General features: G+C 42.3%; 1 protein-coding gene and 1 long non-coding RNA gene across 2 annotated transcripts in view; one reads left to right on the top strand and one right to left on the bottom strand.

Moving 5' to 3' along the window:
* LOC130597281 (uncharacterized) overlaps positions 1–10,759 on the bottom strand; it is a 269,591-nt gene extending 258,832 nt beyond the window's left edge. The window contains exon 1 of the long non-coding RNA XR_008971709.1: positions 10,746–10,759. This is a non-coding gene — a long non-coding RNA (uncharacterized LOC130597281). The remainder of the gene's footprint in view (positions 1–10,745) is intronic.
* DCC (DCC netrin 1 receptor) overlaps positions 1–21,100 on the top strand; it is a 602,355-nt gene that overhangs the window by 460,343 nt on the left and 120,912 nt on the right. The window lies entirely within an intron of this gene.

Genomic DNA, 21,100 nt, shown 5'->3' with positions numbered 1-21,100 from the left:
CTGCTTAAAATTGCTCTGCCACTAAATGTGCATTAAAATGTGCTATAAATGCATCCTAAACCTTCAGAGGAATTGTTGCTGAGCTGTACATCATCCCCGTGTAGGGCCACTGGCTCACTGGTGGACAAGGATGGATTGGGCCCTTTATGATAAAGCAATATCAAGAAAGAATGTTTCTTTTAAGTCTGGACAGACTGCTTGAAGTAGGTGTGATATATCCTGTTTAGTGTCTTTTATCACATGTGAAACACTTGGTTGGTGTGGAAAGTGTTTTTCCCCCGAAAGAGCATTATTTATAATGCTTAGACTAGACATGAGGAAGCATTTCTTTTCCAAGAGGATGGTCAAACACTGGTGCAGGCTTCCTGAAGAGCTGGTTAATGCCCCAAGCCTAGCAATGTTTAAGAGGCATTTGGACAATGCCCATAACAGCGTGCTTCAACTTTTGGTCAGCACTGAAGAGGTCAGGCAGTTGGGCTAGGTGATTTGTTTAGGTCCCTTCCTTCCGAAAATACTATCATTCTATTCTGTTCTATTCTGTTCCATCCTATTCTGTTCTGTTCTGTTGTAGTCTATTCTATTTTTATTCCACTTCTAATTCTATTTCAATTCCATTTCTAGTTTCAATTCTAATTCCACTTCCAAAGCTATTCCATAATATTCCTTTGTCTTGCTAATGCAGTTTAAAACTGCCTAAGAAAGCAGCGGTATGTGCAATGATACGACCTGGGTTAGAAGAGCAGTCTCCCATCCAACTGAAGGGACTGATGTGGAGCCTTTCCATTCTTCCCCCGCTGCTGTGTGCGTGAGGATCATGAAACACTGATCCATCCTTCCACTCCAGTTGTATTGAATGCTGTATTTCACAGATACAGTCTGGCCAGGAGCAGAGCCCATTCTGGACCCAAAGCACAGCAGTTGTCCAGCACTTATCCCATTTTACAAACAGAAGAGGCCTGAAACACTTTTTCAAAGTGTGAAATGCTAAGTGGTAAGATACTTGGACATAATGAAATGGTTGTTCTGGCAGTACAGTTTATTTGGGGGAAAACTGAGAAACAGCAAATAGCTGGTTGGTTATACTGTCATACAAACTGCACTGTCAGTGCCATTCACCAAAATATGCTTTCCAGAAGGGATGGTGAATCAAGAAGTAGGAAAAAGCCACGAGAGCTCAGCAGCAATGACAGCCAAGCAATAAGTTTAAGTGCTTGGGCTAACCCTGTGCACAAGGCTGCCATGTGATATTTCTGTCTGATGCTTCATGGCAAGGGTGAGGAAACAAGAGGTAGTTATTTGGATTTTAACAAATTATTTGCAAAGTGTGAAAAACAAACTAATTTATTTAATGAGCTAGTATTCATAAAGCACTGAGGAGGCTGAAGCTCTCAGATACACATGAATGTGGCTGTATGAAAAGATGAGCTGTGAATTGGAAATTGAGATTGGATTCCTCATAAAGGAATTGACATCAAGTAAGCAGTTTAAAAGAACAAAAAAAGTAAAATCAGAATGACTGTCACCACTGTTTAGAGATGTGTCCTCTAGAAACAATGTATGCAACCTTTAGAAGTATTAGTATGGAGAGGACCTCAGAGAAAGAGCTCTTTAACCTTTAAATCTGCTACATATAGGAAGGGATAGTACTGACTACTGAGCTTAACCTTTAAAAGGAGAAAATTTGCTGAAACTTACAGATCAATACCTTCTGATTCTTGCTTTTAATTATACACATTTCTGAGATCAAAACTGTTTGTGGGTCATTATCTTAGAGAATATCCCTTGAATTCGCTTCTGGAAGATGTACCATAATCAAGAAAGCATTATAATTGTGCACTTCAAAGTGCATCACACAAGTGATGAGCTATATACCTTGTATAGTACCGTAATCTTTGTTGTACTTTAAGGGTATTGTCCATGTCCAGCACCTCACTGCTGAGTACATATAAAGTCTCAAAGGTTATGGTGTTAAAATGGGACAGATTCATTATGTTATGGGATTTGATTAAACCTTGTTCAAGGTGATGAATGTTCTGGCCACCTTTCTATTTAAGATAAATTTAGAGATACTATTAAGCCACTTAATGCACCCAGGCAACACACAGAGTGGGAGCTCTGGGCAGTTATTTCTTAATGATAAAGACTCAGTAGCTTCTGAGCAGCGTAGCAAGAGAGGTTTACCCAGAGACCAATAAAGCAAGTTAATGAGCTATGACACTGATTAGTAGAGCTTATATGTTCCTGGGTATCTCTGAGAGAAACGATAAAAAGCCTAGGGAAGGAGAAAGGCAAGGTCAGGAGGAATGGGATGGGGAGAAGGCAGCAGGTGCTGCTCTGCCCCTTTCCCAGAGCCAAGAGGAAGGAGATGCTGGGCTAAATGCTGGGATTTTATTTTCCATCCTCAGGACAAGATGATTTCTGCATGTCTTTGGAAATAAACAAACATGCCAGGTCAAAGTGCCAATATCCTTTCTAATGTGAGCAACATTGACATTCCAAGTCAAACTTTACTGATCTCAAAGGGATTTTAATGATAGCAAAAATGTTCAGCTCGCTGACCCCTGGAAACAGTTATAACTGCCGTGCCTAGAAGCTTGGTAACATAAAAAATGATTTAAAATGCGATCTATCATGCTTCTGGATGGTTGTCCCTCTCCGCAGGAGGGGGCTGTACCCTGGCTCAGCCAGAGGCATCTGTTTGATGCTGAACCAGCACTTTGGCAGATTCTGGTGTTTCTATCTGTAATTCAGCCATCACAGATTCCTGGGTTATTTTGGCAATTCTTTGCACTTCCTTATGTACAGTTTTTGAGCCTGAACCTCTACTCTCGGGGAAGGCTGTTTTGATAGAGTCCATATATTCTAAAAGTGCATTTTATGTTTTTATATTTTTATTTTATGCTTATGGATTAAATGTAGTTAAGAGGGTGCTGAGGCGCTGGCACAGGGTGCCCAGAGAAGCTGTGGCTGCCCCATCCCTGGCAGTGTTCAAGGCCAGGTTGGACACAGGGACTTGGAGCAAGCTGCTCTAGTGGAAGGGGTCCCTGCCCGTGGCAGGGGGTTGGAACTGGGTAAACTTTAAGGTCCCTTCCAACACAGACCAGTCTGTGGCATTATTAATCTATGAAACCCTGAACAAAGAAATGTATGACAAATAATATACTTCATTAGTAGATTCTGAGCAAAAATAAGATTCAACGTGTTAACAGAAACAGAAACAAATGTAGTGATTTTCCTAACTCATAAAAAAAAAAAAAAATTGAGATGGCTTCTTGGTTTTGTTTTTTTTTTTTTGCACAGCGTAGAAAGGGACTGAAAACAGCTATTTATTGCTCCGTACAATTTACGTGATGTTAATGCAGTTTGCCTGGTTGAAAACTCTCCCTTTGGCATACGGTTTACCCCTGGCAGTGTTTTCAGTCCGAGTGGATTTGGAGTTTTGCTTAAGTTGTATATAGTAGCTTATTTCAATTATGAGACTTCCAATACGAATGAGGTCAAAAGTTTATATTTGGTTTAAGATGATGCCAGACAGTAATTTTGTCCAGGGAGCACTGAAGGACCATGACCATGAGCTTGGCCATCACAGGGTCTGTGCAAAGTGAGAACAGAGAGGGTGTTCAGTGCCCATTGAGCTGGAAAAGCTCTTTGTGTTTCTCTCCACAAAAAAAATGTTTTTGACCTGCAGCATTTCCTTTGAGTGACTGAACTATGGTTTTCTTCAACAGCTAATATTTCCATGGTCAGTAAAACTCCAGCCTTGAGCAGGGCTCTCCCATTTCTTGTCGTTGTGAAAGCCTCCAGCTTCACCCGGGCAGCTACTGCTTGGGCATGAAAGAAGGAGAAGGAAAAATGCAGAATATTGGTTTAGCCAGCCTTCAGTCTGCCCCATGGTGATCTGTTTGTCCTGAGCTCTACCAGAAGCACGCCATTGTTAGCTCTGGCTCTGCTTCATCCAAACGTAGGAGGATTCAGATCTTCCCAAAGAAAACCTTGACTTCATGAGCATCTTTCTGCTGTCAGAAGCTCTTCAAAACCCATAAGCAGGTTGGCACAAATGCCTCCGTCCCTGCCAGGAAGCATGCTTGGATGCTGCACATCATTCAGTTGCTCTAATATTTACTTTTGCTCCCTTAAGAGATCCTTATCCGTTTGCAATTAGGCAGTTAGGCTGACAAAATAATTTATAATGATAACAACCAAAGCAGCGCAAATCGGTGCCTAAATATACTTCTTCTTAATTTGATGTGTTGTGGTAAACAGTTTATTCATTTATAAATATGTTCCTTGAAAATTACCGGCAAAACATTAGTCCTGATAAGCGTGATATTGTTTTTAAAATCAGATAAAGCAACTGAACTTAGCAGAGATGCTATCTTCCCAACAAAATTTGTATAATAAAGAAGCAATGCTTTTAGTTGATAACTGGGAGCTTGTAGGTCTGTGTTTTAATCCCAGCTGGCTTAGGAGAACAGGTTTAATTCTGTTGGTTGCTTTCATCTCTGTCTGGCAGTGTCCTACTTTCTCTTTCCAAAATTTGGAGCTTGATAAAGTCCTCTTGCATTTGGAAGCTCTGTAAGGATCTTCAAAATACTTTTGTCTGAGTTAGCATTGCAATCCCTGTTACAATTTGGCCTTGAATTAAGGATTTAAGTGCTTTCCAGAATTGCACTGATCTTTAAAAGTGCTCATTCTGTCTCAGAGCAAAATGTTATTTATATTATTTACCATGATATGGTGAGTGGGTTGGCTCTTCCCAGTGCCTCTGTACGGTGTGCTGTGTCAGGGCTGCAGCATTTGAGCCCAGACATTATCTGATAGAATTCTGGCTCTAAATGTAGCCATCCAGACTGGGGCTGTCAGAATGCTTCCATGCTTGCCCTATGAAAAGCAGACATGATGCTAGGTGACCAATAGAGAAAATTTCTGTCACCTTTGTATTTCATGTAAGGGAATTATGAAGAAAAAGGTTTTCTTCAGATTTCTTGAATGAGTTGGAGGATACATCAAACTTTTCCTCATTTGCAAGGAGACAGGAAGACAAATTACTTACTGTAAATAATTCACTCATCTCTAATTCTGGTTTGCGCTATTTCAGTTTTTCAATACTGCCAGATTTTATTCCACATTGCTTTCTCTGGTTTCTTTGTTATTTAGTCCTCTGTGTTCTAATGCCTTTTCTGTAATTGTTTTGACTGGAGAACATCTTGCAATTAAAAAAGAAGAAAAAAAATAAAAGAACAGAAGGGATGTAAAAGAGAGGAATGTTACTATCACAGCTGAAGAGACAAATAAGACCGAGCATCCTAACACAGGCAAAGCAAAACGGAAACAGCATACAGAACACAACTGTGACAGGCTCGCTTTTAGTATGCAATGCTTCTCCAGCCTCCTGATAGCAAATTAAGAGCACTGCAGGGTTGTGCATTTAAAGGTCCAACGGGCTTTGCTGAAGACTTTGAGATATCAGGAGAAGGTTGGCATAATCCCAGAGCCCTGGTACAGACACAGCCCCAAGAGCTGACTGAAGCCAGCAGCACACTTGCTAACCTGGAGCTGGTCCTACCCACTGCAACACGATTTGCTCCGTTTTTTTTGAGTGAATCAATGATATTGTACACTTAGGTAGCAAAGAGACATTAATGACAGCAGTAGGGTTAATGGACATAAGTTAAAGGGCATTAAAACCCCATGCAGATGCTCTCAGTCTGACGTAAAGTTGTGGTTTCAGTGAAGCATGAGCTTCCTTGAAACACTGCAAATGAAAGCCAGCTTATTTTTGGAGGGTATCCACACCAGAGTTTGATGCTCTTTAATTTACAGGTGTAAACTGCCTTTAAAATAATTCCTTTGACTTTCCAGATGAGGGGTGATAGGCACAAGTTACTTCTGGGGGGATTTCCAACTGGACACAGGAGGAAGAACTTCACCAGGAGAACAAGCAGCCACAGTACAATCTCCCCAGGGAACTGGTGGACTCTTCAACATTGGACACTGTTAAGATTTGGCTGGACATCTTGTCTTAGTCATCCTAGACAGGTTGAACCAGATGAACCTGGGATTCCATGATTGCATGATTGATTCTTCTGTTGTCAAGCCATAGAAAGTTGGATGATAGTTGCTGAAATGGTCTCCCCTTTCATAGATTTTCATCTCCCAGGCAGTAGAATCCTAGAATAAAATAGTTAGGGTTGGAAAGGACCTTAAGATCATCCGGTTCCAACCCCCCTGCCATGGGCAGGGACACCTCACACTAAACCATCTCACCCAAGGCTTTGTCCAACCTGGCCTTGAACACTGCCAGGGATGGAGCATTCACAACCTCCCTGGGCAACCCATTCCAGTGCCTCACCACCCTCACAGGAAAGAATTTCCTCCTTAGATCCAATCTAAACTTCCCCTGTTTAAGTTTTAACCCATTACCCCTTGTCCTGTCACTACAGTGCCTAATGAAGAGTCCCTCCCCAGCATCCCTATAGGCCCCCTTCAGATACTGGGAGGCTGCTCTGAGGAATGGGGAATGACATATTTTTTTATGATGATGCTCAAACCCATGAGGTTGGACCATTGCTTACCCTCACCTCCACACTCTTCCTGTCCCCTACCAGCTGACAGGCAGTAAGTCTGCAGTCGTGTCTGTACATTGTCACTTTCATTATTGTTTCCATGTTAGAGGGTCCCTGGGTGCTGCTGCCTGTCTTCAGCATCTCACTCTGCAGCTAACACCACCCTAAAGGCTGACAAGAGCAGCTTTTTAGCACTGAATGTCAGCAGAGCTTGAGAGCATGATGCATTCCCAGCATCGCGGATATTATTCTCTGTTCGGTCATGTGTTGGTTCAGTCAATTGCTGTGAGCAAATAAACATAGGAAGAAATTAATAATATTCCAGATGTAATACAGATTATCTTAAGCTGACTTAGGGTGCAAGTCTCTTTCATCCCCATGTCCTTAAACACCTCTTCTGCATGTTTCCTTTTAGCAGCCAGCCAGGGCTAAATTTCCTTACCTTCATATGCAGCTTTCATATTTGGCACTCTGGGAATTTTTTAAAGGGGGAACACATAACGTGCAATTTAATGTAACCTTTTTACAATTACAGAGATTTATGTAGATTTCTTTGGCTAAAGTCCAGTGAGTAAAACTGGTGGCCTTGAATGACCTTATTAAAAAAAAAAAAAAAAAAATGCAGTCTCTTATTCAATGTGGCTGGTTTATGTGGGAAATTATTATAATCTTCTAAAATTGTTCTTCATAGGAGGGAATCTTGAATTATTTCAGTCTGATTATGCAATCTGGCTGCCAGCCTTTGAGGAACTCACATAAGAGGGCCAGGTTTCCCATCCGAGACTCAGCATCTCCCTTCAAATAGGTGTGCAGAAGGTGGACATCTCTGCCGAGGGGTAGTTCAGGAATGGGCTGGTCCCTGCATCAACACCATTCTCCCCCTGCAGCAGGGAGCACCTGTGGCTTGGGTGAAGGGATGCTGTTTGAGCTACAGCATTGGTGGGTTTTAGTGGAGAAAGAGAAACAATGAGGGGAAAAAGGAAATCTCCAGTTGCATTAGCCTCAAGGTTTCTACCTTGGTTAAAAATTCTAATTAATAAATAGGTAACAATAAGCCCATGAGTCAATGCTGTATGATTGGGGCAAAAGAGTCCATTACTGAGAGGGTCAGGCTTGGCAGTGTTCAGAACCTCAGGAGCAATCGTTCAGTATTTAAAGGGGTTTGTAGGAAAGATGGGGATTTACTTTTAGTAGGGCCTGTTGTGATAGGACAGTGATAGGAGAAGGGGTAACAGTTTTAAACTAGAAGAGGGTAGATTTAGGCAAGATAGAATGAAGAAATTGTTTACTGTGAGGGTGCTTAGGCACTAGCACAGGGTGCCCAGAGAAACTGTGGCTGCCCCATCCCTGGCCAGGCTGGATGGGGCTTGGAGCAACATGTTCTAGTGGAAGGTGTCCCTGTCCATGACAGGGCATTGAAACTGGATGAACCTTAAGCTCCCTTTCAACCCAAACCATTCCATGATTCTATGATTCTTTAAGAGTAGGGACTGGACTTGCCTTTCCAAGTGTGGCACACAGCAACCAGGAGACCAGATTGGACCAAATAGGTCCAAGCAGTGCGATGATGGGCTGCGTGACCAAGGACAAGGGGTAACAGTTTAAAACTTAAACAGGGGAAGTTTAGATTGGATTTAAGGAGGAAATTCTTTCCTGTGAGGGTGGTGAGGCACTGGAATGGGTTGCCCAGGGAAGTTGTGAATGCTCCATCCCTGGCAGTGTTCAAGGCCAGGTTGGACAGAGCCTTGGGTGAGATGGTTTAGTGTGAGGTGTCCCTCCCCATGGCAGGGGGCTTGGAACTGGATGATCTTAAGGTCCTTTCCAACCCTAACTATTTTATGATTCTACAAAATTTGGCTGATAACTGTGGTAAATCTGGAACGAAGGCATTTTTCCGGCCCCTCTGCACCCCAGGTACCATTTCAGCTTTCTGCCACGGTCACGGTCACGGTCACAGTCACGCTTGTAGTTTCCCTAGGCAGACAGCAAACACAGTGAAACGAATTGGCACAGTTTGCCACTGTATTTCTGAAGGGATGACTGGAATATGAAACAGAAAAAAATGTTATGGTGGTCCTGCGTGGGATGCTATGGGAAAGCAAGGGTAGAGAAGCTGTCAAAGCAGCTTCTTGAGTCTACAGTATGATAGGTGATAATCTGCAAAAATGGGAACAAAAGGAGAGATTTTCTACAGGTATAAAACAACTTTCTTCTCAGATGTACCCAGGTGTATACTGAAACAGTGTGGTAGTTGTAGTGCAAAGGGGGCAAAGCTCTGCTTGGAAAACACGCTGTCCTAGTGTGGAAAAAATGGCTGAGTAGAGCACAAGTGACTTTCAGAAAGTGTTTTTCATCTTCAAAGTGTTTAACAAATATGAACTAATTAATTCCCACAGTTCTCTCATGGGGTGTTAGCATGGTTTTATGCATGGGAAGCAATTAGCTTGGAAAAGTGCTGCATCAACAGTGAACTCTGTTAAGTTGATGCTATCATCTTCTGCAGGCACCAGTTGAGGTCTAACAAGGTGGTGGCCAGTGACTGCCGTGCTGCTGTTGGTCTCAGGGGACTGATGTAAGAAAGAGCATAGAAAACCTTGGTTTGCTTCCCTTGCCAAAAGCTCTCTATGCTGCTGAGCACCACCTTCAATATACGTATACTATACCGTTTATATACATACCATATATGCTTCTGTATATCAATCTGTGTAGAATCATAGAGTAGTTAGGGTTGGAAAGGACCTTAATATTATCTAATTCCAACTCCCCTGCCATGGGCAGGGACACTTCACACTAAACCATGCCACCCAAGGCTCTGTCCAACCTGGTCTTGAACACCGCCAAGGATGGAGCATTCACAACTTCCCTGGGCAACCCATTCCAGTGCCTCACCACCCTCACAGGAAAGAATTTCCTCCTTAGATCCAACCTAAACTTCCCCTGTTTCAGTTTTAACCCGTTACCCCTTGTCCTATCACTACAGTCCCTAATGAAGAGTCCCTCCCCAGCATCCCTATAGGCCCCCTTCAGGTACTGGAAGGCTGCTCTGAGGTCTCCATGCAGCCTTCTCTTCTCCAGGCTGAACAGCCCCAACTTTCTCAGCCTGTCTTCATACAGGAGGTGCTCCAGTCCCCTGATCATCCTCGTGGCCTCCTCTGGACTTGTTCCAGCAGTTCCATGTTCCTTAACATTAACATTATATGTGCATGCAGCTCTGCTGCTGGTGAAGTACGCATGGGTTTGAATAATCAAAGGCAAAGTTTACAAATGCAGGTAGAGGCAGGCCATGGGGAATGGCTTAAACCTGCCAGAGGGGAGACTGAGATGAGCTCTTAGGCAGAAGCTCTTCCCTGTGAGGGTGCTGAGGCGCTGGCACAGGGTGCCCAGAGAAGCTGTGGCTGCCCCATCCCTGGCAGTGTTCAAGGCCAGGTTGGACACAGGGGCTTGGAGCAAGCTGCTCTAGTGGAAGGGGTCCCTGCCTGTGGCAGGGGTTGGAACTGGATGAGCTTTAAGGTCCCTTCCAACACAAACCAGGCTGGGATTCAAGGATTCTGTGCAAGTGTGGGCCATGACTTTATGGTGAAACTGTAATTGATTCTCTTTGCCGGTCTTAGGGCACAGTGGTTCAGCGCTCTGCCTGTTCACATGTTTTCTCATGGGTGCCTGACCTGTGCTTGGTGCAGAACATGCTGTTATCATTTGGAAACCATGAACCCATGTTTGCCGGCAACCATCAAATATTCTTTTTGCTCAGTCATGCATGAACGTGCATAAATAGGTGGAGGTAGGATCACGTGGTAACACCTTAAAAACATTCATCTCAGGTGCAATGGCTTAGACTTTTACTCCTGCTGCCACAGCTTCTGGAGGTGTATCAGTACACGAGAGCTAGTAGCTGCATCCGCAGCTCCCAAGCCTGAGGTCATCTTGCGTGTAGGTGGATGATCACTTAGCGCTCTGCTTCTCATAAACAGCAGGGACCCATGTGGAGTTTCACCCCGTGGTTAAGAGCTGGTTCTGTTCACGGTCAGTCATTCAGCTTGTTCACGCTCAGTCATTCAGCTGTGACCACAGTAGCTGCCGTCTTTATTTTCTGGTTGGGCTGGGAGCTCTCACTTTCAGGTTTTGAAAATTGCGAAGGGAGTAGAAGTGGTGGTTGGAATAAACAGAGGACTTCAATACTGTTAACAGCAGAGCAAAATTGCTTCAGAATTGCATAGTAAGCATCATAAAGCATCCTAAAGTAGTGAAGCTTAATCTTTCCAAGTGAAGAAGGGGATAATGTCATCCTTTCCACAGGAGTGATGTGAAAATAAACTTATGAACAAGTAATAAGCTAAATTCATTAGTCTTTGCAAAGTGCTTATGCTATAGAAATCCCAGGAGGAACTTTGTAACTCTATCTCCTTAACAGGAGTGAAAAGTAAGCCTTCTGAGCAGAGTTAGTAAATGAATGAGTATCTTATAGTTAGATCATATTCTGTGCAGTGAGTTGGGCATGGGACAGGCTGCCCAGCATTTCCTAACTGCTACATCTTGACTTAGCAGGATGATGACCTTTAAATACGGGTTTGAGAATCATAGAATCATAAAACATTTTTTTAGGTTTCCTGGTTTGTTGAGAAAATAACTGGGGAAGAAAATAAGTCCGCATGGGTACCACACAACAGAATCTGTGTTCTACAGCAGGATGAAAATTTTTAGCTCCATTCTGCAGATCTGTGCCCTTTAAGCTAATAACAACTGCATTGGTTAGAGCAGAAGTCATCTGTGACACAATCTGTGTCCAACCTGCTCTGTGGTGTGCGCCTGAAGCCCTTCTCATGACGGTCCAGAGAAGATGAACACAGTCTGGATAAAGTATCATGGAAAAGAAATATGTGCATATATATTTATAGGATTGTAATTGCCACCTATGAGTGGGTTGGGTTGTTTTTGGAGACTTCTAGGTTGGCAAAAATGCTGGATGGTTTTCCATCCAGCATCTACGAGACTGAGTGGGAGCAATGAAGACACATCCCCAGTACAAACTCAACCTCCTGCAGCATTTCCAGGTGCTACTCGCAGGACCTTCAGGTGCGGAGAAAAAAACCCTAATACCAGAATAAATGTATATTTTTAACTAGGACAAAGTAATATTTTCTGTACTTTGGTCATAGAAGCAGTTGAAATTTTTAATTGAAATTTTCTGGATCAGTTCAGCCTGAGGCAGTGATCTTCACCAGTAATGGAGGAATTCAGCACTGCAGGTTTCACCTGCTTCAAAATCCGCTGTTGCACAGTTTTCACTGCCTTGTCTAAGGGAGCCATTTTAATCTAAAGTCACACTTTTCTGCTTGCCGCCTCTTTCTTTACCTTCCATTTCAACATTACTGCTCCTCTTCAATATCCTGGAACAAAGTTCCATAAGTTTCATGCATATTCATAAGTTTATTTTCAGCACGGACGTTCTGCAGCTCCTCTTACGTGTTAATTATATTCAGCATCTCTATAGAAGTTCTCAGAAGTTTCCAGCTGTTTAAAAACCTTGTCAGAGATACTGTGTGCCACAGTTGAGTGCAGAGCCTAAATATGCTTTCAGTGTTGTAAAAAAAAAAAAAGAGTCAAAACATCGTTGCACTGAAATACCAACATAACATTTCCTGTTTGTTGTTTGCCATAAAGAGGAACAGAACCCAAAGCAGAGTGAGAAAACAGCAAATTAAAAAAAAAAAAAAAAAAGAGAAAAAAAAAAAGAAAAAAAAAGGAGCTTGCCAGAACAGCTGCTGCACTGAAAAAATGTATTGGAAAAATGTTATTTTCTGAGTTATTGGTCAGGGCTATCTCTACGTCCCAGGTAAAGATTAACACTGCCTGAAAATGAATAGGCAAGCCACATCTTTTGTTCCTATTTATTTTTTGAGATGGGTTTGCTGTAATGGAGCATTCTGGATGCAGTAAAGGAACGCTTCGTTTTCCACTCCATGACACTCTGCATCGTGCTAAGGCAGGGGGTGGGAATACCCCACAGATAGCTGATGGTACTAGACAGCTTTTACCCTGCTCATCTTTGGAGCTTGGTAAGTTCTTAGAATTAATTGACAATCAAGATTAGTTTCAGGAAGCAAATCTCTTGGATGCTGGGAGAATGTTTTCTTTCAGGCACAAGAGAATTGAGTTGACTCAGTCAAATATGGGGATCTGTAAACCCTAGATGGGTCAGAAGCTGATGTATAGGTTAGATAATGCCCCATGGATTATGCCTCATTCCTGGAAGTGTTCAATCAAGGCCAGATTAGAAGGGGCTTGGAGCAACCTGCTCTAGTGGAAGATGTCACTGGCCATGGAAGGGGGCTGGAACTGGATGAGATTTAAGGTCCCTTCCAACCCAAACCATGCTGTGATTCTGTTATTCTGATATTTTCTTCCTTTAGGTCTTCTCCAAAGTCCTCCCAGGACATTGGAAGAGCTTCCCTGGCTTCAGCAATCACCACTTGCTCCCCATGGATCACTGCAGTGATTGCTTGTGGTTTCAGTATTTCACTGTTTGCAAATGCTCTTTCTTGGCTACCAAGGTAGAACAATACTTGTGCGGACCTAAAAATTTGGGAAGTTTTGGAAATTGTGACATTTTGGCTATGGAAGGATGCCAGTCTTGCTGAAACAAAGATTATTTTTTCTATAATGGCGTCTTCCAGGAATATCACTTTGGTGACAGGTACTTTAATAGAAATCCTTTACTTTTCCATGCTTAAAGGTAGCCAGCATTTGGTGTAAAACATCATGCCTCCGAGCAAAAGGGTAGTTGCAGGCTATTTTATAGGTTTGCATTTCCAAGGGCTGAGATGGAAGGCTATCTCCAGCAGCCTTTAGTGACCAGTGCGAGCCTGGATTTCAAGACACACAAGACAACCAGAGCTCATGCATTGATTTGCCTGAAAGAGTTAAAATTAAGGACTTTTTAGAAAAGAATGCTGCTTGGATTTTACAATTATAAACATCTTATTAATTTTATTTGCTTTTTTTTTTAACAAATGAAAAGCTGGATGGTTGTGATTTCCTCCTGGACTTCACCACCAGCTCTGTGGGGTTTGGCTCCGCAGATGCTCTGCAACGCCAGCTCAGCACACAAGGAGCTGCAAGCGGGGTTTATAAAGATGGTGCTGGATTATTCCTCCCAGCATTTTCTCATTTCCTGTTTATTTTGAAAGATATTATCCAAGCTTCTTATTGAATTTGTTGCTAATTTCATTGAAGAAGTAAAACTGCATTAATACAGCCAAATTTAATGAAGACTGGCAGGCGCAGTGCTCCTGAGGAACTGTGATCTAATCATGCTAGCAAGCACTCTGCCCAGTACAAAGTGGGTTAGGTGCTGGTATTCAGTGGAAAATATTAATTAATTTCTTTTGATTGAGTTCAATATTTTATTATTTTTGCCTCCAGACTGTCAAAGTGAGGGTGGTTTGATTGACTTACAATGAAGAACTATTTAAGATACTAAAAAAACCCAAAACGCTTACAGAAATAGAAGCAAAAATTGTATTTCATATGGGGGAAGTTCCATCTGAAATTTTGTATGTCTCCAAGCTGTGTATGGTACAAGCCCAGCCAAATAACTGGCTGCATCCTGCTGCCTGAGTGTTTATTATGAACAGCTATTTCTTCACTCCTTAGGACAAGGATCCTTTCTTCCACCAAAGCACAATTAAAATCAGCCACCAGAAATTTTGGAATGGCTTGTCATTAAAGTTTACAAAGTCAGGATTCTGCTTGATGGTCAAATTAATGTGGAAGGAATTCATGCCAGTTGTCGGTCTGAGTACTTGTAGCTCAAGATTTGAGATAATTTGGGTGTCTGTCTTCCTTTGATTTCCAATAGCTTGTAATGAGTCATAAGATTCCTGCAGCATTGGCAGAGTTTTTAATTGGATTCTATTTTTATTGTATTATTTAGTATATAAAAGAAAGAGACAGCAAGTGCCTGTGCTTCCCTCATTTTCTCTAGCATTTTTTAACATCATATTTTAATTGCCTTTTATGCGGAGATGCACACTGGCAATATGTTCTTTTATTATCCTCAAATATATTGGCCTGGTGCCATTTATAAAAGAAAATTTCTCTCCTGCACTTTGACAGTACAGTGTACAGATTTATAGGATTTTTAACATTTTCCATCATTATTTTTTATTACTGTAAAGGAGGAGGGATGCGAAATTGGAAGAAAAAACAAACCAAATAAAACAACAAACTGATGAAATTTCTCCTGTCCATCAGGATGGGAGTATCATTGTTAGAGGCACATCGGAGCGTTTCACACGATTTCCCCTCCATGCCCTGTTGTGTCTCCAGTTCCTTTTATGTAGTTTATTTGTTTTAAAGTGTTTACGGTACAAGCTCATGATATAATTCCAAACCACTTTGTTTTCTTGCCTGTATCATCAGCAATGAACACCAAATGGCATGGTAGTGTAAGAGAAAACTATTTCAGAAATGCCTTGAATGCTGGCAGTCCTCATCTCTCGTGAACACTGAATGCTCTTGAAATGCCATATACAACAAACCACTGAACAGAAGGCACCAGTCTGTAAAGAGCAGGTAGGCAGGACATTATGTGTGTCATGCACACCTTCCCAGGGATGGACAGGCATATTGGTTGATCTGAGTTTTCATTTCTCAAAGTCGTGGATGCTCATGGAAACAGACAACATTATTTTAGTGATAAAAGCTATTGGGGAGGGATAGGTGAATGCAGTGTGTCATTAATGTCAGCAACCCTGAACAGGTAAGACAGTTGAAACCCCTCTGTTACTACTTGTTTTCCCTAAAGACAGTGGATGTACAAAGCAAATCTCCGCTTATCTGCGTTGCTAAATTACAGCAGAGAATGGCTGAGTGCTTCATAACATTTGATGAAAATTGTTTTCTATACCCTTCCTGAAAAATATTTGTCTCGCCTTGGAAAAGAGAATGATCTGGGAAGCTGTGAGTTCTGGCAGGCGTCTCGTACCAAATTGCATCAGAAAGTTACGGATTCACAGATTCAAGTTATGTGTAGACAAGGCCTGAAATGCAGGGCAGGAACTGCAGCAATTCATTAGGCACCTAGGAGCAAACTGCAGCATCCAGGCTGGTGGGGAAAAATGAGCTGCAAGTGTATGTGTAAAAGTGGGAGTTGTCTGCTTTATTTGCTAGTTTTGCTTCTTCTTATGCTCCTTCCTACTGAAAGGAAAGGCTGATGGAAGCCTGTTTGTAAAAAAAACTGTTAAAACTGCTTTTTTTTTGTTTGTTTTAATAGAAACATAATTAAGGGAATAAAAAAGGTCCAGCCCTAGGAGATAGCTTGCTAATCCAAGGTTCGAGGTGGCCTTGGATGCCTTCTGCACACTCCAGTGCTTCATCAGTGCTTGGCAATAGAAATGGCTTCTACAAAATAAAGCTGAAATTGCAATAGAAAACAGAAAAGAAATAAGAACTTCCAATTTATTGGTTGTATTGACTTCTTACATAGCTCCAGTTCTCAGCCTAATCCTTGGGGGAGCGTTTCCTAAAGATGGTTGAAATATTGAAGCGGTAACAAGTGGTTGCATTAAATAACTTGCTCTTGGCCTATAGCAGCATACATGATGACAGGCTGTGGTCAAATGGAAATCAGAACTCTGAATATCACAAATAAACTAAATTATCTATCCTCTTTTTTTATATAATTAACTTTGAATGCTTTCCATCCCATCACATTTTCCGCTGATCTCTGAGCCACAGCACACAGTTACACACACACAACCATCTAAGTGGTTAAAAGTGGATAATTCTTGAAAAACAGATCTGTGTTGGCAGGGATTTGTTCCTTGCTGGCTTATACGTTGTTTTTCTTTAATTTATAAACTGATCAAGTTTAGGAATGTTTAATATTTGGCAGAATTTTAATATATCACATAGAATATAGATGCCTAAATGCAGTTGAGTGTTGCAAGGTGAGCTGAGCTCCTTCATAGCTGTTCTATTTACTGCTGTTGCCATTTGGACTGAAATTGAGATGTTCCTATTGCATTTTCGGGTAATATTGGGCTTGATGATTGAAGTATTATTACTCTCTTGTGTGTATTTGTACCTTCAGTCAGAAATGATCAAACTGTGATGACCTTATCCTTGGTAAGAAAGATGAGTAGAATCTGTACAAAGACTTTCAGATACCTCATAACAAATTCAAGTAAAATAGTAAGAAGGGAGTCAAAAATTGGTGCAAAGATTGAAAAATTACAGATTAGTGCAAGACAAACCTCTACACCCATGGCAACATCCTGCCACAGGGGCAGCTCATGCGATGCCCTCAGTTGCCAACTCTGTGTCACACCTGCCTTGGCTTCCCCTTGGGCAGATAAAATGGGAGGATGGGCAGTATCACAACATCATTAACTCCATATTGATTTTGCATTCAAGAAAAGAATTGTAATTATGAAGACTCTCCATGCAGAGGTACAGGTCTTCTGTCCACTTGCAGAAGCTGCATTTTGCATGGTTTATGTCTCTATTCCAGCCCGGTTTCTCTGTCACATTCTGTGCCCATGATTAAAAGTTACAGCTTTGTTCTGTTAGTACAGTAGAAAACACCAAGTGAAAATATCCTCTCATTCACCCTTGGCTGCACATGTAACTGTAATGAATGTTGTGTGTTTCCACCTCATAGCTGGGGTCAGTGGTGACCTGACTCAGCTGCTGCTATTAATTTAAGAGAGATGGTGATAGCCACTGTGTTGGACTGGGGTGGTAGAGGCACGCTATCCCTGTGCCCCCTTGGTAATAAAACTAATTGTCTGCTGGCTCTGCCTATCAGCTCAATAATTGTATTAGTTTTTCAGCATGGACCAGAAGGCCAGAAATTAAATGACCACATCTTGCAGTCTCATATGTGCCCAGGACAGTTAAGGAAACAGGAACATTTCTCATACTCAAAACAATTGCAAAGGATTGGGCAGTGTCAGTGAAAATGTGGCCGTATTGGTTTGTTGTCTTCATGTATTTTCACCGTAGCATTTTAATTGCTAGTGTTTGAGATAATTTTTCCATTTATATTGGCCTTTAAAAGAAGAAAATCGTAGTCTGTAGTAATACAAAAAGAAGAAAACAGGAATAAACTTGGCGGGGAGATTTTTAGTTGTCATTTTGGTGGTGAAGTTATAGGCTCATCTGAACCTGGCTGTAACAGAGGTAACTTGTATCTGAGGTTAACTGACTGCATGTGGGAAGGTTGTTTTCACCAACGTCAAGTTTTCCCTACAAAACGACTGAAATGAGATTTGGAAGGAGTTGCTCGTGTCCTCTGGTACCGCTGCTAATGCATCGCTACTCCCAGCAGGCAGCTTTATGGATTTGGCTTGTCTATTTACCTGTCTTCCCCACTTCCCCAATGCATTGGTAAAGCATTTAAGTGCTGGTTTACCTACCACGTTTGCTGGGGGATTGCTCAAGTGCCACTGCCACGTATCTCAATGGGTAACACTGTCTGTCTTTCCTGAAACACCCTACGTTTTCCCTTTCTTAATGTTATTCTGCTGCTTCGAGTTATGCCCCTGGGTGCCATCATGAACGATGCCTTGCCATTGACACTTGTAGTTTGTATGCTGTATACTCTTCTCTTCCCCTCAATACCTGTGTGCCAGGTTTTCATTAAAATGGGGGGGGGGTGGGTGTGAAGGTTGCATTACTGCACATATTACTGCAGTTTCTGTTATTATTATGTCTATTAATATGCTGTATATGCTCTCTGACATGTACAAACACAGGCTCAAGACCTCCTTGTGCTCAACAACATGACAAAACAATAAAATAACAGCCTTTGCAGCCAAAATTAGTGTGAAAGGGGTTTCTGGTAGCTCAGAATACCTTTCTGCATGGCTGCTTTTAAGGTATTTCAAAAGAAGCATACATTTTAATTCATTAACAATTACTGCCATAGCCATTCTCTGCCTTCTGTCAAATTATTACCTCCCAGCCTCTCTATATCATAGAATCACAACATGGTTGTGGCTCCCCAGGTTTCCTGTAGCCCCTTTAGGCACTGGAGCTGATCTAAGGTCTCCCCTTAAGAAGCCCTCTCTTCTCTAGGCTGAACCAGTCCAGCTCTCTCAGTCTGTCTCCATAGGAGAGGTCTTTGTGGCCCTCCTCTGGACTTGCTCCAACAGTATTATACACTTTCTCCTTTTATATAGCTCCGTAAAGAGCATCACCAGTGCTTGAACTTTACTCACAGTCTCCAGTCAATGAGCAAGTTGGCCAGGGAGTTAATTTTACTGATCACCTCACAGAGTGTATAGCACTCTCAGAGCAGCACAGGTAGCGAAGTCCATGGAAGTGGAAACATGATGGGGCACATGCAGCTTCCCGATGAAGCCGCTATGATTTTGGTGCCTGAGAGATGGACCAAAAAAGGCATTTGTGCCTCTCAGGCACCAGGAGTTGAAGCCAAGTTGCTGAAGGTAAACCTCTTCTTGAGTGCTAATCAGAGATTCTGCCCAAGGTTTTAGATACAACAAAAACAAAAACCACTGTTTTCTGATGATGCTGATGCAGCTTTAGAGCCAATAGTTCAAACACAGATCTGTGTGCACGAGCTGTGATTCATGATCCTGCAACTGATGCACTAGCACAGCATCTCTGGAGAGGAGTGCGGCTTTCTCCATGTGGATGATCACAGCCTGTGCCTTGGATGCAGTATTTTCTCAGAGCTTTGCTGCTCTTCACTCAAAGCAGGACTACTCACTGGTACCATGATGAGAAGACAGGCTGTAAAGATCATTGGTGTGGACAGTCGCTGTTTGAGCTACATTACATGTCTCGGGATAGTATCCATCTTGCTTAAAATTAGCATCGTCAGTTTGATTTCTGTCTTAGACCAAATCCTCCAGCTGTGGGGAAGGAACCCCTGGAAGCACATATGAAGCTGATGCTGCCATATGTGTCTTGGCTTGTCACATCCAATGACATGCAAATTGGGGTCTTTCCATCCTTGCTTGGCAATGTTTCCAGAGATAATGCTCTTAAAGGCACATCTCTTAGAGGTGCTTGAACCTTGAGACGATTTGTCTTATTTGGAGAAGACTTCTTTTTGTTTCAGCCACAGAAAAGAAATGCTATAGCAGCCTTGTTGTTCTGTCCTGCCTGAGTGCTCCTGCTGTACCTGATTTCTTCTTGAACACAGGCAACTAACTACCTGAAAGTTCTCTTAAGGCAAATTTACCCAGGAACAAGACTTATGTCAAGAATTGTCTGAAGCTTTCTTCAAGATGATTTTGGGGGGAAAGTTAAAAATGGAACTTTATTCCTACTTCTGTAAGTTTGGAACACGCAGGCAAGATTGATAGAGATCCTTTTGAAAAGGAAAATTGGGTTTATACTAAAACTGAGAGACGAATGGATGGATGGATGGATGGATGGATGGATGGATGGATGGATGGATGGATGGATGGATGGATGGATGGATGGATGGATGGATGAGTGAATGGGTGGATGGATGGGTGGATGGATGGATGGATGGATGGATGGGTAGATGGACAGATGGAGGGACAAACAGATCCCCATGCAGAGAGTGCACAGGCAAACTTGGTGTGACTTGTCTACACCTTGGGGGCGATGGGGTTTCTCCACAAGCTATCAGGACAGGACAGGACAGGACAGTGCATCTCCAGCATCCCTACAGCCCCTCTTCAGATACTGGAAGGCTGCTATGAGGTCTCCACGCAGCCTTCTCTTCTCCAGGCTGAACAGCCCCAACTTCCTCAGCCTGTCTTCATACAGGAGGTGCTCCAGTCCCTGATCATCCTCGTGGCCTCCTCTGGACTTGTTCCAACAGTTCCATGTCCTGTTTATGTTGAGGACACCAGAACTGCACACAATGCTCCAGGTGAGGTCTCACGAGAGCAGAGCAAAGGGGCAGGATCACCTCCTTCGACCTGCTGGTCACGCTCCTTTTGATGCAGCCCAGGATACGGTTGCTTTCTGGGCTGCAAGCGCACACTGAAGCCAGCTCATGTTAAGTTTCTCATCCACCAACACCCCCAAGTCCTTCTCCTTGGGCTGCTCTGAATCTCTTCTCTGCCCAACCTGTAGCTGTGCCTGGGATTGCTTTTCAGTTATAAACATTGAGGTCTTCTCCCTCCTTCCCATCACATCTTATCTAGCAGCCAGTCAGGTCGTAAGCACAAGGCACCTGTTTTCCCACGTGTTATAGAATATAAAGTTTTTAAAAGACGATAGGTAAATACTAATAATTATTTCAATTTTCCCTGTGTTTGTCACTATGTCGTTATACACACATGCCAAACCAGTCCTTAAAAAAGAAGAAGAAAAAAACAAACCAAACCTTTCTTATTTAAAGTAAAACCATTAGGTTCCAAAACTTGTACGATTACATTGTTAAACATGTGCTGTCAAAGTCACAGAAGGGGAAAGGGAAGTGTGTTTAAGACTTCAATAAAATGTTAGCTTGGCTAAACTGCATATAATGTGCTCTTTAAAAGAAGCATTTAAGGCATAAATAAATTAGCTGGGGAAAAAAGACT

This window comes from Pezoporus wallicus, unplaced genomic scaffold (assembly GCF_028554395.1).
Source record: "Pezoporus wallicus isolate ANWC-B61680 ecotype Strahan unplaced genomic scaffold, APGP_CSIRO_Pwel_v1 scaffold_13428, whole genome shotgun sequence".
NCBI classification, from domain to species: domain Eukaryota; kingdom Metazoa; phylum Chordata; class Aves; order Psittaciformes; family Psittacidae; genus Pezoporus; species Pezoporus wallicus.
Note: the sequence above shows the minus strand (reverse complement) of the source record. Positions and strands in the feature narration are given on the sequence as shown.